This window comes from Phyllostomus discolor, chromosome 3, assembly GCF_004126475.2.
Source record: "Phyllostomus discolor isolate MPI-MPIP mPhyDis1 chromosome 3, mPhyDis1.pri.v3, whole genome shotgun sequence".
Lineage (NCBI taxonomy): Eukaryota > Metazoa > Chordata > Mammalia > Chiroptera > Phyllostomidae > Phyllostomus > Phyllostomus discolor.
The window spans coordinates 96,581,057-96,596,942 of record NC_040905.2 but is presented as its reverse complement, the minus strand read 5'-3'; the positions used below and the strand labels follow the sequence as shown (position 1 = coordinate 96,596,942).

Here is a 15,886-nt window from a genome sequence, read left to right as displayed (position 1 = left end):
AGGGAACACCGTCACCCCATGCTGATGCGCTGCCATCGGCGCTCGCTCTGCTAGACCTGCACTATCATGTATCTGTCCCACGTGGGCAGTCTGTTCTTTATCTATCAAACCAATCTATGTAATTTTTAATCGCTTTTTCACAAAAACCTTATTGTTTAAAAGCTATTAGGAGAACATTTTCTCTAACTAAGGTAAGCTACTCTGGTGGAAGCAGGGTCAGACTCCTGATGTCCAGACTATCATATCCTCCCCCCAGACCCCTCCCGGCTCCAGGGAGGCTGGTGAGAAATGGCAAATGACTTCTCACCTGGCAGTTGGGCCACCAAGACCCAGGGAGAGTGTGACCTCCTCTGACTATATCCTCACTTATATGTCCTTGGGTAAGTTAGCACATCACATTTCAATTTTCTTAGTTGTAAAGAAGAGATAATAATTACACAAAACAATGTAAAACTAGCAGCAAATTCCTGGCATATAGTAAGTACATGCTCTGAATGTGTAAGTTGTTACTACGAGCACTCATTATCAACACTGATAATGTATCATCAACATTGTCGTTACCACCACAGTGTCTTACAGAGCATGAGGTACAGCCTCATGAAGGATGTGCAGGTGAGAGGAGATGGTGGGAAGCCTACGGTGGGGATGCAGACACTCGGATTAAACTGCTGAGCCCATCGACCACTTGGAATAACAGCCAAGTTCACAGTAGTATATCACTGAGAAAAATCCCTGTGTCCACTCCATCTCAGATGATGGTTTAGAGAGTAAAAGGGATGGTAAATACACACATATTCTGGAAACAAAATTTCTGCAGCAATTCAAGTCCTTCCTATTGTTACTCATTCGAGGCGTTGCTCCAGGAGCTGATGAGTTGTGATAGCTGCCATGCCACCTGAAAACAAGACCTTTCTTTTTCTGCCTTTAAGCTACATGAATTATTCAGGGTGATTTTTCCAACCTTTGCCATCCCTTTCCCCTAAAGAAAAGTTCATCATCTTGTTTCTCCACAAACGCAAACCAAAACTCTGAACTCTGAACTAACCCAGAGTGGTTTCAAGGTCCTTTAGGACCTGACCCCACAACACCTCCCTAGACCCACCTGTCACCCTTTAGCCACTCCCCATCCAGAACCCAGGGCTCTCTCCCTGCCAGGTGCACCAATGCCCAGTTTCTCGAGGGCATACCAGACCATCCCATGAGCCTGAGCCTTCACAGAGCACAGAAGCACGGGAATGGGATGGACCAGGTGCCAATGAGGCACCATGCTGGCATTTTCATAAACTTTCTCACTGAAATGCCATGGTGTAGACACTTTAAAAACAAGGAAATGGGGGCAGAGACAGCTGAAGTGCACTAAACCAGGGCTCACAGCAGGTCCAGGATTCTAGTGCCCCAAGGCTGGTCCCTCTCCACTGCCAGGCTGCCCGTGCTCAGGCTGGGGCCTCTCTCAGGATACAGCTCTGCTGCCATCGCTTCTGGGAAGCCCTCCTCCCCTCTCCATCCCTCCTTGGGCCTCCAGCAGCACTGCTCACAGACTTCTGTGGAAGACCCAGCAATACAGGCAAGTCAGTGGGTTTCAGAGCTGGGCGGCCCTGCTATCAATCCTGGTTTTGAAACTCACTTAGTCAGGGGGCAACGCCCTCTTGCGCACCTGGTAAGGATTTAATAAATTAACACTGGTAGGGCACCTGGCCCATGTTGAGAGGGTCCTTGCTAAGTGTCCAGTCTCCTACCCTTTCTTTAGAGTTTTCATTTTCTTGTCATAAACAGTGGACTCATGGTCATGGAGCAATAACAGCACACCAAGGGTGGGGGCTGGCGTTGCCGTGCGGGCCAGGAGAGCCTCAGCGGCTCGGCCCAGCTCTGCCGTCCTCAGCTTACACCGGAGGCTCATTGCAACCACAGTGTGGCCCATCCACTGCGGACTCGGCGGGAGCACCCAGGTCTCCATTTCAATACCTGGCCCATCACCTCTGAGCTGTAGAGGAGCCTGGGGCACCACGTTTATTACCTCAGTTTTACAGGTAACGAAGCCCAGGTGACTGGGCTCTGTGCTGTCCAAAACAAATGGTGCCTTGTCTGAGTTTGGACTCAGGTTACACAGTGGGGGAGGGGCCCACAAAGTAACTGAGAACACAGGTAGAAATGCCTTGTCTGGACACAGCCAACCTGGAGTGTGAAAGAGCCAGGGCTGGTCTGGAATCCCGACTCCTACAGCTTAGCTCCCGTCCGCGTGACGTGGGCCTGGCGTCTACTGAGAGGCCGGGAACTTTGCATAGAAACACATGCAGTCTACACGCAGAGCTGAAGTCATCCTTTTGGGGACGAAATGCTTCCCATTTCTCCTGGAGGCTTGTTCTAGAGTCTTCCTAACCAAGAAGAACCATGTGGTGCCTCAATTTCGTGAATGCTCAGCAGACATCCCGCCGCTAATGGCCACACGGGGACAAGACTGTTCTCTTAGAATCTAGTGAGGGAAAGTGGAAAAAGACTCCACGTGACCAATGACTCACATAGAGAAAAATGTGTTATTTTGTAATACAAGTTTACAAACAAGTGCAGGAATATGGCATTTGCCCTTCCTCACGTTTAGGTTTAACTGGAACACAGTCTTAGCTCTCTCTCCTCAGGGAACACCACACAACTCAGCTAATGAAAAGAGCCACGAGCTGTCACATATGTGGACTGACAGCTGTACACCCTGGGCTGTTTCTGACAAACCCGCGTTGGGAGTAGCTGCAAAGACAGACAGGCAGCCACCTCCTCCTGGGCCTCTTCCTACATGCATCGTGGACACTTCCTGAGATCCCTAGTGTCTCCCATGCAGAGATGAGCAGCTCTGAGCTGTTCCCCTCAGCGGGCCACACTGTAATCGAATGCAAAAGCACCACTGTCAAGAAGCTGCTCAACAAATTCTAGGTGGCACAGTCTAGCAAGAAAACACAGCACCCACCAAGCAAGGCAAGGGCTGGTTTGTGTTTGGGTTTGTTCGTAAGGCACGCTCTTATGAACAGACCCTGAAGAGAAATTCCCACTGACTGCCTGGGAACACCAGCAGAGCCCCAGCAGAAGACGGTGGAAGACCTGGCCCCTTCCTTCATCCTAAAAAACAGTGACTTCCTGTTTAAGGAGCAGAAGAGAGGAGCAATTCACCTTCTCACAAAAGCCCAGCCACTTGGCAGTTATCCAAGAATTTGAAGAGAAACCTTGAATTTTGAAAGCTCAATAGACAAGGGAGTCAGCTTAAGAAAAGATCTCATCTGTCAGCTAACAAGAGGCTGGGGTCATGAAGTGGGGTATCCTTTCTACTTGAGAGGCCATGCTAAAAATCTCAAAAATGTACCAGGAGGATGGGGGCTGGGCAGGCCTGGTGCACTGTTCTTAGCATGTGCTAAAGGCTGCCGTCTCAAGGAGGCTCACCATTTCCTCTGACGCCCTGACAGAGATGTGCAATACGGAAGTGTAGCAGTGTGGGCAGGATGAGGTAGAGGAAGTCATTTCACTGTGAATCGAGGCATTGCTGTGGGCCGTGCTGGGCATTCTCAGGCTCCCTGAAGGAGGGGCAGCCTCAGAAGGGAGCAATGCGGGGGACGAGCATAGGGCTTAAGGGCTCATGCTTCTAAAGCAGCAGCCCTAGAAGGGGTCATTTGGACACTGGCAAGTATTGTGTCCAGCCTTTTCCAGGCTCCTCTCACTTTCCCAGGAGCCTGAAGAGTGTGTCCGAAGGGCCCTCGGAAGCTGAGAGGTGGAGGCGGCAAGTCTGCAGGGCTTCGTGCTTATCACCACTTTTCCACACCTAGGTCGGGACAGAAAGCTGTTCCACATAACTACGCTGAGGATTCTGAAGGGCTTTTAATCAACAGAGAAAGATTAACTGCATTCAGTAACATCTGAGCAGAGCATATTTAACTGGAATCTAGTCTTTTAAAATTGTGTGTCTGCATCTGTGTAACTGACACATTCCTATTAGAGCAGCGTGTTACCTCGCCCCATCCACACAGCAGAAAATTCTCAACTCCAAGACCCCTTTCCTCACCAGTCCACTGCCTTTTAATTCTACTAGGATGAAGACGAAAGAGGTTACAACTGCTTCTGAGTGGCTTTGTGACTGGGCTCCCTGGGCACTCAGAGTGGCCCCTCCTTAGGCCTGAAAGGAGGCCCCTGCCTCCCTCCCTGCAACAGAGTGCATGACTGAGGTGTGGACACAAACGAAAGAGAAATGACGATCATCATGACTTTCTGTCATTTGTATTCAGGTGACAGCTACTAAGCACCACACATGGCATGTAGCACTTCCCTCCACTTACTAAGGTGGGTAAAATGACCCCCTTTTACAGATGAGACAACTGAGGCTCAAGTTGCACAGCTGTTAGGCTGCGACCCAGGTTCATGGAGGCTGCCGTTTCTGCTGCACCTGATGCCCAGAATAAAGGGAAAGCGCGGTTGCCTGTGAGTCCCAAAGCAGCACCACGCACTGCCTCAGTCTCTGTCATGGGCACACATGTGGTGTCACACACGCACAGTCCTTGTTGGTGGAGGTATTTGGAAAAAAAAAAAAAAACGAGGACTTTTGAAAACAGACTTGACTTCACAGCTGTTTGGGGCATGGAGATGACTTCTTGAACTTCACCTTCAGGCCTCTCTGGCAGCCTCAGCCCCAAAGGAAGGATGCAGGGAGGCACTGCAGGGGCTGCAAGGCTGCAGGCCCCTAAGCAAATCACACTTCACGCTCCAGGGCCTTCAGGCCGACAAGTGCAGCCAGGTGAAACCAGGTTAAAAATCCACATCCAGGGCAGCTGTGCCTGGGAGGAGAGGTCACCAAAGGGTGGCAGGAGACAGGGTAGGAGGGCGGTGGGGGCCAGCAGGCCTGGCCTGGCTGTGTGTGCTCTGATGTCCTGTGAGTACAGATCTGCCTGCTATGGCCAGAGTGGTGGTCTTGTCCACTCTCAGCAGAGGGGTAAGCAGGGGGCTGCAGCCTTCAGTTATAATTCAGCCCTTCTAGCAGCTTCCATCCCCTCTACGTACTTTGGAAATCTGGACAATAATGCTGGTGTCTCTCAACAAGTTCTAGTAAGTGAGCATTAATTAATGCCAAATGACAATAAATTTCTCCCAAATCACACATGACATTCGCATCAAGAGCAAATACGTTCATTTGGATAGATGTGATCACAGTGAATACCACAAGAATTTACAATGATTTGCTAAGAATAAAAAGTAAACTCTCTTTAAGTAAGAGTTCTCTCTAAACAAAGTAAGAATAGAAGCTTTTAGGCTTGATCATTAGTTAAAACAGTCTGCCATGGGCTGTGTAGATCTTACACAGTGATCGGGGTGGTGGTAAATGACGGGGGGTGGGGGGGGGGGCGCCAAAGCCGAAGCAAGGGAGCCAGTCTGTCTGCTGGATTTCTGCGTCGGGTGAGGAACTCACATTCTCTTAAAGCGCCACAATGGGCATGCCTACAAACTGCATGTATGTTTTGCTTCATCCTCACAACAACCCTCTGAAGCAGGTATTGCTATCACAGGACACGGGAGTTAAGAAGAGATGAGTTACTAACAAGGCTCACACAGCTAGAAAGGGGCACAGCAGCCACTGAAACAGGTCTTCACCAAGCTCATGGTTCTTTCCTATCAAATTGTGTCTCTGCTGAGTGGGATGTGCATCAGAAGTTTTAGGGGCGCTTATAGGAAAAGCAATTTCTGCACTCTACCTGGAAACTTATTTTTTAATCACTTTTTATTTTTTAATTACAGTTGACATATAATGTTATATTAGTTTCAGGTGTACACCCCAGTGATTAGACATTATATAACTTACTAAATGATCATCCTGATAAATCTTGTACCCATCTGGTACCATACAGAGTTATTAGAATATTATTGACTATATTCCCTATACTATACTTTACAATCCCCATGACTATTCTGTAACTACCAATTTGTACTTCTTAATCCCCCACCTTTTCCACCCATCCTTCCAACCCTCTCTCCTCTAGAAACTGTCAAAATGTTATCTGTGTCTAAGAGTCTGTTTCTGTTCTGATTATTCATTTAATTTTTTGGATTCAATTGTTGATTGGGATGTATTTACTGCCATTTTGTTTTTCAAATTTTTGATCTTTTCTTCATCTTCTTCTTAAAAGAGACTCTTTAGCATTTCATGCAATATTGGTTTGGTAGTGATAAACTTTTTTTTTTGTCCGGGGAGCTCTTTATATAGCCTTCAATCCTAAATGATAGCTTTGCTGGGCAATCTTGGTTGTAGGTCCTTGCTTTTCATCACTTTGAATATTTCTTGCCAGTTCCTTCTGACTTGAAAAGTTTCTGCTGAGGAATCAGCTGATAGTCTTATAGGAGCTCCCTTCTAGGTAACTGCTTTTATCTTGCTACTTTTAAGATTCTCTCTTTGTCTCTAACCTTTGGAATTTTAATTATGATGTATATTGGTGTGGGCCTCTTTGGATTCTTCTTGTTTGGGACTCTCTGCACTTGCTGGACTTGTATGTCTATGTCCTTTACCAGGTTAGGAAAGTTTTCTGTCATTGTTATTTCAAATAGGTTTTAACTTCTTGCTTTCTCTTCTCCTTCCAGCACCCCCATGATAGGAATATTGGTACACTTGAAGTTGTCTCTAAGATTCCTTACCCTATCCTCATCTTTTTGGATTCTTTTTGCTTTTCGTTGTTCTGATTGGGTGTTTTTTGCTTATTTACATTTCATATCACTAATCTGATTTTTGGTTTAATCTTCTCTACTGTTGATTCCTTATAAATTATTCTTCATTTCAGTTAGAGTATCCTTAATTTCTGACTTGTTCTTTTTAATGGTTTCCATGTCATTTCTTCTGCAGTTGAAATTCTAAGTTCCTTGAGCATCCTTATAACCACTGCTTTGAACTCTATCTGTTAGATTGGTTGCCTCCAATTCATTTAGTTCTTTTTGTTTCCTCACTTGGGACCTCAGTCTTTTTCTTTTCATTTTGGTTGTTTCCCTGTATTTATTTCTATGTTAGGTAGACCTACTATGTCTCCTGTGCTTGGTAGATAGGCCCTATGTGGTAGGTATCCTCTAGGGTCCAGTGCCACTGCCTCCCTGCTCACCTGAGCTGGGCATTTCAGAAGTGCCCCCCACGCCACTCTCTGTGGGCTATGTACACCCTCCCGTCGTAGTTGATCTTTCATTGCTGTTGGCACATCAATGGGAAGAATTTACCCCCAGGAAGATTGGCTGCAAGGACTAGCTAGGACCAGCATGGAGGATCAGCTGTGCAGTGGCCCACTCCATAGAGAAGGACTTATATCAGCAGGGTTCTGGTGCCCACTGAGTCTGCCCCTCCAGTGTGTCACTTATGGACATGATTGGGTGGTGCTTTGAAGTGGTCTGAAGCTGTCCACTGGGTTTTCTGGCTTTGGGGCCTCCTGGGAAGTGCAGGAAAAGGTCAGCCACCACCTGTGTTCTGCCAGGGCCTCCTGGCATGAGCTACAAATTGATCTGCAGATGGCTGCTACTTGTCCTGGGGAGGTGCCCAGGTGAAGCTAAGCTGTGAACCAAGGCTGGCAGCCACTAGTGTCAGGCCTGGAGCCACCTAGTGAGAAGTGCAGGGCATGCTGAGGCCAAATGCTGCTTGTATGAGAGATTTTAGGAAAGTATGAAGCATGAGCCAGGACAGGCCACTCCTATGGAAAAGCCACTGGAAATAGCTTGGATGAGCCTGCAAGTTTGGTGGGGTGGGGTCTCAGATAATCACTAGGGTGGGGCTAACAACCTTATAACTGGGTTGATGGAGAGTCAGATATGGCACCTGCCAGCTTGGTCTGTGGCGGAAGGACTCAGAAAAGGAACAGTGACTCTTGCCAGCATTTTTGTCTGGGAGAAAACTGCCCTTCCCTAATGCCATAGATTTCAGTTCCTCCTGGTATGTTCCTGGTGCTTTCTGAACTGCTGCCCTAGCAATGGAGCTCAGAGAGAGTGAATTTGAATAAGGCTGTGCATTGGCCCTTTAAGAGGAATTGCCCGGGACTCCAGAAGCCCTCCATCTTCCTCAACCACAATCCCTGCTGTTTTTTAGAGCCAGCAGTTACAGGGACTTCTTTCTTGGCCCTGGAACCCTGGGCTGGGGGTCTGATGTGGGGTGGGACCCCTCATACCTCAGGGGGGACCTCTGCAGCCGAGGTATCCCTCCTGACTTGTATCTACCACGTGTGTGTGTGTGGGACCAGCCCGTTCTGCCTCTCTGCCCCTCCTACCAGTCTCGATGTGGCTTCTTCTTCAATTCTGTAGTTACAGGTCTTTTATTCAGCTAGATCACAAGCAGTTTTCAATGATGGTTTTTCTGTAGTTTAGTTATAACTTTGATATGGTTGTGGGAGCATGCCTGTCCTGCATTTACCTGTGCTGCCATCTTGACTGAAAGGTGTCAAGATGTCACCAGGAAACTTCCTTATCAAGGTCCCCAGGGTAATGCTCAAGTGTCTCTCTGCACAGCCTTCTGGGTGACTGTGGTATGCTGCTAGGGTGGCACCACCCTCCACACTCAGCTGCTGGAAAGTCCCTCATCCCTTTCTAGCCATCTGGCCAGGTGCCACATCTCTTCTTCTGCTCTACAGGCCACTGCCCTCAGCTTGCTAACAGTCTGGAGAGAAGACTGAGCCAGGGCTGGGCACAGATGCCATGAGGGTCTTTGCTCTCCCCACTATAGTCCTTCTCATTGCCACCTGCGGTGTTCAGCCACCAAGGACGGAGTGGCCCAGGCCTAACCACAAGCATGAGTGGAAATAAAGCTGCAAGTTTAGGAGCTTCCCCCCACACCATCATCCAGAATATGACAAGAACTTATTATTGTCCAGGACTCACCTGATATTCTCCACTTGCTGCTGGGATTATACCCAGGGAATGTGGTGAAAGCAGTACCAACATCAGCACCAAAAGCCTGTTCCTGCTCAGAACTTAAAAGTGAAAATAAACTAACAATGGAGTCAAGAGTGCATGAGAGTCTGTGCGGCAGGTGTGGCTGAAGGGAGGGTGAGGAATCCACGAGGAGATCAGACTTTCTAAACCTGCCCTAAGCTGTGAGGCGGCAGTGGGCTCCACTCACTGCTGACAACAGTAACAGCAACTGTCTCTTCATGACCTCCAGCAGACTGTTTCCCCTCCTCACCACAGCCCTGGGAGGTTCTACGAGTTTTAAGTCACACCTGAAGTTGGTCATGACTGACTTCTGGGCCTTCAGAGTCCAAGGCCAAACTGCAAGCCCACTTCCCTCAACAGTGGATCCCAGAGATAGCTGGGAGTTAGAAACTCACTTACTGTGGTAGTTCAGTGGTGTGACTGAGCCAGAAAGTTTAAACAGGACAGTTAAGACAGTGTTTCCTTCCCAGAACAAGAGAGGACACTCATCCAGACTTTGTAACCTGACCACAACCAAAGGTCTGAAGACCCACACTCCTTGTGGCAGTCACTCTTCTCTGCTTACCCAGAAGCCATTGCCACTGCTTCTTTCCATCTCTTTCTGGCTAATCAAACTCTAAGACAGCACAATGCCAGCTCCTAGAGACAATCCTGATGAATCATGGAAGTCCAGGCCCTCTTTACCAGCACCTGCTTTTCCCTTTTCCTTTGTACCTTGGAATAGATTCTTCTAGCCAAGGAGATGTATAAGGCTTTTGACCACCTGCCTCCTTCTTGCCTGACAACCTGCCTCCTTCTTGCCTGCCTTGTAATGTCTTCTGCAACGATGAGTCAATATCACCTGATATGGGAAAAGGATCTTTGCTTCTATGACTCGATTAAAGATCCTGAGATGAGGGGGTCATCTCAGATGATCAGGCTGGGCTCTACATGCCATCACAAGTTCCCTTGTGAAAGAGAGGTGGGGAGAAATCAGACACAGGAGAGGAGAGGAGAGGAGAGGAGAGGAGAGGAGAGGAGGGGGGAGGGGAGGGGAGGGGAGGGGAGGGGAGGGAGGAGGGGAGGGGAGGGGAGGGGGGGAGGGGAGGGGAAGGGTTGTGTGATGACAGGCAGAGATTGGAATGATGTAGCCACAAGCAGAGGGGTGCCAGCAGCCACCAGAATCTGGAAGAGATAAGGGACAGATTCTCCTGTGGAGCCTCTGGAGGGAGTGTGGCCCTGGTGACATCTTGATTTTGGTCCAGTGGAAGTGATGTTGAACATCTAGCCTCCAGAACTGTGAGAGGAGAAACATCTGTTGCTTTAAGCCATCAGGTTTGCAGTTATTTGTTACAGCAATCACAGGAAATAAAGACACTGCCAAAGCCACTAGGCATTCTGTCACTGCAGCTGAACACATCCTAAGTTACACTTCCTTGTAATAGTCAGGAGATGAGACTTGTGGTGACCAGAGGGAAAGGCAGGTGAGAAGAGATAGAGGGTCAAAGGGGTCAAATGTGTGGTGACGAAAGAGACTTGACTGTATGGAGAATGCAATGCCATACACAGATGATGTATCATAAAACTGTGCCCTTGAAGCTTACATAATGTTACTAGCCAGTGCCACCCAATGCATTTTAATAAAATGTTTTAAAAAGGTAAAACTTAAGAAGGGCTGACACAGGTATTGCTTCCATTTCTGACCACAGGAGAGATACTTCCTAGAAAGCATGTTTTCTGGAGATTCTCACAGATGCAGGGAATTTCTCCCTGATACCACCCTACTCCACCTTGTTGCTGCCCTGTTAGAAAGCACACCTCCCATTAAAAGCCCTTTGACTGTTTCCCTGGCAGGGATCGGTGCAGCATTCCCAAAGCCACATCCACTGAGGGCGGCTACCTGGGCAGGAGGGTTCCTCAGTGCCTCAGTCCTCAGGCACACGGCTGCTCTGTGAACACGTGCTGGGGCCCGTGTAAGTATGTAGCACACATGGGGCTCTGTTTGAGCACGAGTGTGAAGGACATCTCTTGGGGTTGGGGGTGCAAGTCAGGGAGGGTAGAGGGACGGAGAGATGGGCCCAGGAGTTTGGGACAGGACTTTAAAACAAAACTCATAGGAGTAAATTCAACAGGTTAATTTAAAAGACTCCTCAAAGGGAAAACCAGAGCTTAGGTAGAAAGGAAATTTTGGTAAAATTACTAAGAGACTGCAGGGGCTGCCTTGCTGTCACACCCTGTTCACGCGGGATCTCCTGCTCCTGCAAATGTTAGTGATTTCCTGCTGAATCTCTCTCCACAGGGCCCTCTTTCCCAAATTTCGCTGACCTACCACATAGCCATGCTCCGAATCTCTCTCATCTCCTCTCCCTCCTCACTCGTACCATGTTGGGTCCCACTTCCCACGAGGTCTGGTCCTGGGGAGCTGACTGACGGTTGTAACGCATTACTCACCGATGTGTGTTAGGGTTTGGGGGGAGCAGGGAGAGCAGGGCCAGGAGATTGGTAGGGGTAACAGGGTGGCTGGGACTGCAATCTAAAATGTACTTAGTACTTATTATGTGCCATATCTTTCTAGATGCTTTGTATCTAGATTTTAAAAAGAAGCAAAAGAAAGCAGCAGCCGAATGGCATTAAGTAAATTGTTCAAGGTCACAGTCACACAGCACTATCTCGACAGAGCTGGAATCATGGTCTTACCACCTTGACCTTCGTAGGCAGCTCTTGCAGCTCATGCTGTTTGCCAGCCATGGGCCCCTTAGGACCAAACCTTGCGGAGCTCTGGCACAGCCTTAAAGCCACATGTGTCACCATCAGGCAAAGACCACAGCAATGTGTGCTGAGTCCAGAAGCCATCAGTGAACAAGCACTAAAATTAGCGGGTGAAGATATGGTGGGATGCAGTTATCAGCATAGTCTCAAAGTATCTCTCCACAAAATCCGTACTAATGTGAAAGGGAAAAATAGTAACTTTACAGTGAAAGACCTAGTCGACATCACCTTAACTATGTGATCCAAGTTGCCTCCGCCCAGAGGAAGACTTCACATGCCCTCTGACCTGATGCACTGAGAAGGGCACCTCACTTCCACGGTTCCCGACAAAATGGTACCACCTCCAGCTAACCCAGAGAAAACATCAGACATCCCCAAGGACCGATAGTCAATAGAATACCATGCCTGAACGCTGGAAAATGTCAAGATGATAAAAGACAAAGAAACACGGAGGAATTGTCCCAGGTGGAACAATTCCAGGTGGAAGGGGAGTAGGGGGACAGATGACAGCTAAATGCAAGGGGGTTGCTGGATGAAGCCCTGGACCAGAGAAAGGACATAACCGGTGAAAGAAGCGAGCCTGGGCAAGTTCTGTAGATTGACCTAATAGTCTTGTATGAAGGTTAATTTCCTGGTTTAGAAACGTGTTTTAAAGTTTTACAAAATAAAGTATTAGGGGGTACTGAGTGAAGGCTTTATGGGAAATTTCTGTACTCCTTCTTCTGTAAAATTATTTCAAAATAGAAAAGTACAAAAATTTTAACACTCCTCCCCACCCCACCCCCCAACACAGGCTTTCTTAAAGGATGATCTGGTTTGAATTTAGGTGGGAGACAACTGCTCTCTCAGGTGGGCCCTCCGGGAGTCTGAGCATCAGCATGTCAGCAGTCACTGACTGGGCTGTTTGAAAGCTGACCCTGAAGGTCAAGGTGGCTCAGTGTGTTAGTGCCTAGGGGCCTGAAACTTGAGCCTACCTACGCCCTGCTCTGCTCCCCAGGGTCAACTTTGCTTTTGCAAAGAAACTTTTAGCACACTTGGAAGTTGGAAGAGTTGGCTCCCAGTAGCTAGTAAGTCTAGTTGAGTTTTTAGAAACTATTTCACTTTCAAGTAAAGAACAGGAGCATGGTGGGAAATCCAGCACTCCTGTCTCTGCACAATCCCCTCCTTTCAGGTTTCTGAGGGAGATAAATGTGAAGCGGGGGAGGAATGAAATGCTTCCTCTTGTATTCCTTTTCCCTTCTTTATTTTAAGCCAAGGGAAGCAGCCCCTACCTTACTTCCTGCCTAAAACCTAAAGCAGCTGAAGCAGACAGCTGCTTGTTCCACCAGCTCGGATGGCTGCTTTGTTCCTCTGTCTTTGTAGGTGGCAGCTGGGGGCCCCAGTCTCTGAGGGCCCTTCCAGTTGTGACAGGCCATGGCTAGCCAGGTCTTGATTGGTTGCCCAAGGTGACTTGCTGGGAACCACTGGTCTTGAAGACTGGCAGATCCTACATGTTCAAGGAAGGTGAGTCCCCCCTCAGCTAGGGACCAGCAGCATGAATGCTGAGCTCTGCTCCGACTTCCTTAGAGAAAGCTATGCAATCTGAGGCTGTCACTGAGTTAGTGCTGTATCCACTGGAAGAGAGATACTAAAATACTGTCACTTAGGATGGGGCAGTGGAAACTAATACTGACCTGAGAAGTCACAGGGGTGATATCACCAAAGTTTTGAAATTTGCCTCAGTTCATGCCTTGTTTCAAGTCCTCATTTGTAAAATGAAGATTAAGCATTCTCCATCTAGGGTGTTTGTTATGAGGTTTAACTGTGTGGTGCTTGAACACACTTGCTCTAAAAAAACTACACAGGTTTCCCAACAATGTGAATGTGCAACACTACTGAAATGTACTCTTAAAAATGGTCAAGATGATACATTGTATGCACATGTATTTGCTGTAACTAAAACAAGAGTCATTTGGTACATCACAAAAAAGTACGCAAACATCAGGTGCTATAATTTAACGAAGTTACTTTGTTCTTAGTGGTTCTCATCACCACACATATTTATTCCCAAACGAGATGAAGACAGAACCCCAGCATGCCGGCCGGGCTCCACCCTCTCTGCCGCTGGAATGGCTCCAGGTCTTCCGGACAGGGACCTCTACTCAGCTCCCCCGGCACTGTGGGTGTTTACACTCTTCCCAACTCATCCAGTGGAGGGTCCTGCAAGCCCCACCCTCAACTCACATTTCCTGTATCTCCCACTTGGTGTCCAACTGATGACATCACCAATCCCTACTGGGTCAGCCTTATTTGAAACCTGAGTCATTCCTATCACCTCTCACCTAGCCTGTGATGACAACTTTCTCTTTGGTCATCTGGCCCAAGTTCCCCTCCTTCCCATCCCACCCTTCACCACTGCCAGAATTCTCTTCCAGAAAGTCAAATCTGACACGTCATTCACCTGCGTAAAGTACTCAGTGGGCTCCCGCCTGGCTCTAGTTCAAACTCATGCCTTGCTACATGAGGTCTGATTACATGGAGCTCTGATATCAACCTACGCATACAGTCACACCTCCCCCACCCTCCCACAAACTTTGCACCACACAAATAGAAGTGCTCATGCTTCTCTCCATATGCTAAGGCTTTCACAGCTCCTTGTTTTGTGCAAATAACATCCCCTTCGTCTATTATCTACACCACCCTTGCTACCTAGCAATCATCTGCATCCATGTGTTTCAGCAAGATGTAACTCCAATGCTGATTCTCCTAGACAGTACGGGGTTGTTTTTGTTTTTTTTTTTCATTTTTTATTTTTGCTTTCAGACATCATGTCATCCCTTAGCACATGGCATGGAAGGTGGAGGTAGTTTATAAGTCATCAAGTACCTCAGCACCTCAGCTTTCTCTTCAATTAGACTGTCTCTCTGAAGGCTTGTTATGCCTTCGTCATCTTCCTGTCCTTAGTTCCCAGGACAGTGCTTGGCTCAGCCTATAGCAAGGGTTAGTTTGTTGAATGAACTATGAGTGAGAGAAGCCAGACTGGGCCTATTACCTTGCAGTCTTAGGAAAATTGTTTCCAGAAAAGCTGACTGCTGTCGTCAAAGAAGCACTGCACTGGACACAAATTAGGTGCTCTGCAATGACGACAATTCCTTAGGACAAGTAATTTACATTCATTCCCTAGACAAGTAATTTGTTAATTGGCATCCTGGTGACTTCAAAGACCTCTGTATCTTTCAAGGTTTTATAATTGGGGAGTAACTCATCATACACTACATTAAAAGTATTAATGAATTCTGGACTATTCTGAATGCATCCACATGTGAACCCATACTCTGTAAAATCCTGTGCCCCTCTATTACTTTTAATAGCTTAACTGAAGCAAGGTAGAACCCCTTTCTGTGAATGGCACTTCTGATTCTATGACTATTTAGGCAACTATTATAATATAGTTGTAAACTCGTGTTTATGTGTGAGACCTTGCGATCACTATAAAGTGCAAACCTTGGCAGAAAAAGTCTGCTTGGATGGCAGGCAGGAAGTCCCTCTGAATGCTTCCCTCCCACCCCCCATGGCAGGAAGGTTAGGATATGCTTTACAGACACACTGTGGTCTGCCCAGCCCCCACCTCTCTAAGCACACGGAGTTACCTCCAGAGCACCGTTTTTGGACAGTGTGGCCTGGTCTTCTACCCAGTGCTGACTGATCTGGGCATGAGCACCTGACCTCAGATAGGCCAATCCACAGTCATTTCCAGAGAACCTACCCTTGGGGACCTAACCCAGCCTGAGCCAATCAGAATCCTTTCCTTGGATTTTAAGTTACTGCAGGGGAAAAGAAGAGACAGTTTTCCTTTGGCTTCCACTGACTGAAGCTGAAAGGTATAATGGTCATGATTTCCACCAACAGAAGAAACCAAGTGTCAAGAATAAAGCGGCCGGCAGGCAAAAGAGACAGACGCAAGGTAAGAGGGCACTTAATTTCCTGTCCGTGCTCCTGAAACCCAGCCCACATCTCTGCCCCTCTGATGCCTTGGTTGCTTCAACACTTACTTGTATTCCAAAAGCCTATGCATTTTCTTATTTATTAGCTTGAATTTAATTTCCGTTATTTGAAACAAAAAAGAAAACCAAACCAAACCAAGCGAACATAAACACGGAAAATCTGCTAGAACCTAATGGTTTTAAAATGACCCAATGACTTCATGGAGGCCCTCGTAGGGGTTTGTAGTATTTCAGAATAAGAA

At 47.6% G+C, this 15,886-nt stretch overlaps 1 protein-coding gene across 7 annotated transcripts in view; it reads right to left on the bottom strand.

The window, feature by feature from the left end:
- The window catches only part of AUTS2 (activator of transcription and developmental regulator AUTS2), a 1,155,833-nt gene that overhangs the window by 295,661 nt on the left and 844,286 nt on the right, over nucleotides 1-15,886 (bottom strand). The window lies entirely within an intron of this gene.